This window comes from Triticum dicoccoides, chromosome 3A (assembly GCF_002162155.2).
Source record: "Triticum dicoccoides isolate Atlit2015 ecotype Zavitan chromosome 3A, WEW_v2.0, whole genome shotgun sequence".
In the NCBI taxonomy this organism is placed as follows: Eukaryota; Viridiplantae; Streptophyta; class Magnoliopsida; order Poales; family Poaceae; genus Triticum; species Triticum dicoccoides.
In genome coordinates this window covers 136,518,451-136,523,162 of record NC_041384.1, presented here as the reverse complement: position 1 = coordinate 136,523,162, position 4,712 = coordinate 136,518,451, and the positions used below count along the sequence as shown (strand labels likewise).

Sequence of the window (4,712 nt, the reverse complement as noted above, 5' to 3'; positions counted from 1 at the left end):
TTTGAAAGGGGGGGGGGGTTGGGGGTTTTGGGGGGTTAATTTAGGTGTTTCATATATTGTGTTAGCTAGCTATAATTAATAGAGAGAAGTGTCCTCTCTTATGTCCGTGCTTGGTCAACGCTACGTACTATACATACGTATAGAGAGGACTAGACACGCTGGCTAGCTAGTAAGCAAACGAAGGAAACAGAAGATCGTCATGAACATATATGCATATAGAGAGAAGTGATATCGACCACCTCTCCTTCTCCGAGAGATTGGTCGAACAACAAGTTCTCGTATATCTATCTGACACTACCGGCTACATATATACAATAATTATCTCTTACAAATATAATCATACGGACTCAGGGTCCACATAGAATCCATCTTCAGGGATCATGTGGTCAAGAAAGAATGCCGCCAATTCCTCTTGAATTGCTCGCATGCGAGCTGGTGCTAGGAGTTCATCCCGCTTCCGAAACATCTAATTTGAAGAAGGGGGTCAATACATATACATATATATATATATATATATATAAATGAATGAAACTCAACACAAATGATGGTAATAAAATAAAATTGTGAATGTTGTTATTTACGTACTTCATATTGTTCGTTAGAGTACCCGCCCCGCTCACAGGTCGTGTGGCCGATGGACTCGCAGATGTAGTATCCACAGAAATCATTCTCTTGTTCCTGCCACAACCACTTTACAAGAAATAGAGGTCAATCAAACTGATAAGCAAGAATGCTAAATGGTATTGATGAAACTAGCGCTTGAATCACTAGGAGATGCGCGGAACATGCTACTATAGTACTTACTTTCGGGTGTCTAAATTCCAGCTCCTTCGGCAGTCCCGGAACTGTTTTCGTGAATTTTCTCCAAACTCTGCCAGACAAAGAAAACAATTACTTGATATCAGGAAATGAACAAAGTTGCTGATATGGTGGATAATGATCGATTTAACTTACTTCTGGAGTATTTGAGTCATGTCTGCATAGCCCTGGGGATCTTTTCGTTTTGAGTCTAAGACGGTTACTAGTCCCTGCTCAAGCTTAATCTGTAGGAGAATATAGTGGAAACTGCACACACATGCATAACTCATGAATTACATTACTATAACCTTGACTAATATATAAGGGAAACCGAACACGCACAAGACAGTAACACTCACCTGAAGTTGTAAGGAAAGAGTATTATATCTTTGTTTTGATTTATTACGAACGATTGTAGCAAGTTGGCCTCGGTAGCTGCGGCATGAAGTTTAACCTGAGTTGCATCTATGAGATATGTGTTAATGAACCCAATATCACCGACTTGTCTTTTCTTCAATTCAGCGATCTTCAATTTGCATAATATAGTAAGGATGATTATAAATACATGCAATGAAAGAGCTAAGCTATATAGAGAAACTTAATGATAGAAGTAGTACTACTTACAGACAGTAGCAGGAGACCGTTGTTTTATCGAGGGCCAATTGATTGAAAAACTGATAGAATTCCTTAAATGGAACAGGCAACAGATCAATTCCAACGAGGTCATGCTCCTTTTTAACTTTCACATACAAAATACTCCTCCCCCAGAGTCTCTGCAGATTTTCAAGTACCAATCATGCAATCTTTGCATCATCGTTGATAGAGATCTTTCATCTTTGACGAGAGGCTTCCCGTACTCGTATCTTTGTATCTGCATGTCCATGGGTTCATAATGTACTTCGTCGGGCAGGTAATCTGCAAGATTGCTATAACCGGGCACCATCCTCGGATCATTAGCGACGTTGTGGCTAGGCACCTTGAGCGGGGGGCACGATTGCTTCGCTTGTTCGCCGAGCTGGGCAATTTGTTTCCCAGCTCGTCGTTCTTTCAGCCTTTGATCACTGACAATACTTCCCGACCGCTCCGCTTCGGCAAATTCCTTTCCAATAATGCAGTCATAGTTTCCTTTCGGTGGTTTTGTCAGGGCAGCCAGAGTGCGCTTCACTTTCACCCGATCTACCTTCTCCTCCGGAGGTGGATGTTTCTTTGCTTTCACCCCTTCAAAGAAGTTCCTCACTTCTTCTCGCGCGATCTCGGCGTTCTCCTCCAGGGTCCTCTCATATGGTAACTTCTCTGGAGTCTTCAGAGAAGGACCAAATCTGTATGTCCTCCCGCCTCTGGTTGTACTGCTAGACGCCGACCGAGCAGACGGAGCGGTTGTCTTCTTTACTTGCTTAAGAGGCGGAGGAGAAGGACTACGACGCGCCGGAGTAGCTGGAGCGGCGGCAGGTCTCTTCCGCCCTTGCTGACGAGGCGGAGAAGGAGGAGGCTGGCTGCTCGGGCGTGTCGGCGCAGGCGGAGAAGGAGGCGGAGTGCCGCCACGCGCCGGAGAAGGAGCCGGCCGAGGGCCCTGATCGTCACTCGCCGAAGGAGGAGGCGGTGGAGGCGGAGTGCCCTGACTCGCCGGAGGAGGAGGAGGAGGCGGTGGTGTCTAGTTCGAAAGGTTGATGAGCTCCCTCCGCCATAGGCATGGAGTCTTCAGAGCAGACCCCAGCCGAGTCTCCCCTTCACCGGTAGGGTGGTCAAGCTGGAGGTCCTCAAATCCCTCCGTTATCTTATCCACCATCACCCTAGCATATTCTTCTGGAATCAGCCGGCAGTGAAAAGTTGCGCCAGGTTCAGTAGGATAAACAGAGCCAACAGCCGCCTTGACCTTCAAATTCATCCATTGCGTCATAAGGTGGCAATTTTGAGACTCCGTTATAGCATCCACGGGATAGCTGGCAGGAGCCGTCAAGGCATGCTCCGGCTGAAGCAGCTCGGTGGAAGCCACGCTGCTTCTGCGCTGAGATGGCGGGGTAGCTTCGGGGGAGGCTTCGGCAGTACGTTTGCTGCGATTTGCTTCTCGTTCCTCTATCGCGTCTACCCTTGCTTGCAGCGCCTGTATTTGGGTCTGCTGCACTTTTTTCCTCCTCTCATGGGATTTGTAACCGCTTGCGTCCGGAAACCCAACCTTCCAGGGAATGGAGCCTGGCGTGCCTCGTGTCCGTCCAGGGTGCTCAGGATTCCCGAGGGCCATTGTGAGCTCGTCGTTCTCTCTGTCTGGAAAGAACGTCCCTTCCTGCGCTGCTTCAATATACTGCTTAAGCTTACTGACTGGTATGTCCATTTGATCGTTCGTCCAAATGCACTTCCCTGTTACAGGGTCCAGGGTTCCGCCAGCCCCGAAGAACCAAGTCCAGCAACGGTCTGGCCAGTTAATTGTCTATGGTTCGATCCCTTTATGAACCAGATCATTCTCAGTCTTGGACCACTTAGGCCGGGCTACGAGGTAGCCACCTGACCCCGTGCGATGGTGAAGCTTCTTCTCCGCAGCATTTTGCTTGTTTGTCGCCGACATCTTCTTACTCTTTTCTGATGTCTTGTGGGCCACAAATGCGGGCCAGTGATCTCTGATCTTCTCATATCTGCCCTTGAATTCTGGTGTCTCATTACTTTCGACAAACTTATTCAGCTCTTTCTTCCACCTCCTGAATTTGTACCAAAAGGTGGATTATTCTATCTGGGACTCCATTCCAGAACAACTTTGTAGAACTTTGTACCAACATGCCCTGGTTACTTCCGGCTAATGATGAAGGCATGGATTTCTTCAATACTTTGACACTAGGAAACCTCTCTCGACCCCTCGAACCCTCGACGACCCTGAAACCCTCGACCCTCGACCCCTTAACGACCCTCGACCCTCTACCCTAGTTCCCGACCCTCGACCAATAGAGGAGAAGAAGAAAGGAATAGCTAGAGGAGAAGATCGAAGAAAAAAAAGAAGAAAAAAAAGAGGAGAAGAAGAAAGGAATAGTGGAGAAGAAGAGAAAATAGTATTCTATTTTCTCTTCTTCTCCACTATTCCTTTCTTCTTCTCCTCTTCTTTTTCTTCTTTTTTCTTCTTCTTATTTATTTCTCCTCTTCTTTTCCTCTCCTCTTCTTCTTTCTTTCCTCTTCTTATTTTCTTCTTTCCTATCCTTCTTTTTCTAAAATTGTAACTTTTGCATATATAAAACTTTTCTAAAATTGTAACTTTCTATATAAAACTTTCCTATCGGGAGGGGGAGAAGATCGAAGAAAAAAAAGAAGAAAAAAAAGAGGAGAAGAAGAAAGGAATAGAGGAGAAGAAGAAAAAATAGAAATTTTTTTCTATTTTTTCTTCTTCTCCTCTATTCCTTTCTTCTTCTCCTCTTCCTTTTCTTCCTCTCCTCTTCTTCTCCTTTTTCCTCTTCTTTTTTTCTCCTCTTCTTCCCGACCCTCGCCCCCTCGAACACTCGGCAACCCTCGACCCTCGACCCTCGGCGACCCCGTCCCCCCATCATGTCAAAGTTATCGGGGAGGGGGTATATCGACCCCCCTCATGTCGAAGTTATCTGGTACACACATATACATACATACACATATACACTACACACATGCATACATACACATACATACACATACATATACATATCTGCATGCACACACATATACACTGCACACACATACACATACATACACATATATATACACTACACACATGCATACATATATCTCAAAAAAATTAACAGAGGCGGGCGGCGGCGTCGAGGCAGAACACGACGGGCGGCGGCGGCGAACCAGCGGCGGCGCGGCAAGCGGAGCACGTACGGGCAGAGCACGGCGGGCAGAGCACGACGGGCAGTGGCGTCGGGGCGCGGCAAGAGCACGTCGGGGCGCGGCAAGAGAGCACG

General features: G+C 46.8%; 1 pseudogene; it reads left to right on the top strand.

Moving 5' to 3' along the window:
• Positions 1-4,712, top strand: part of LOC119271396 — a 13,982-nt pseudogene that overhangs the window by 709 nt on the left and 8,561 nt on the right.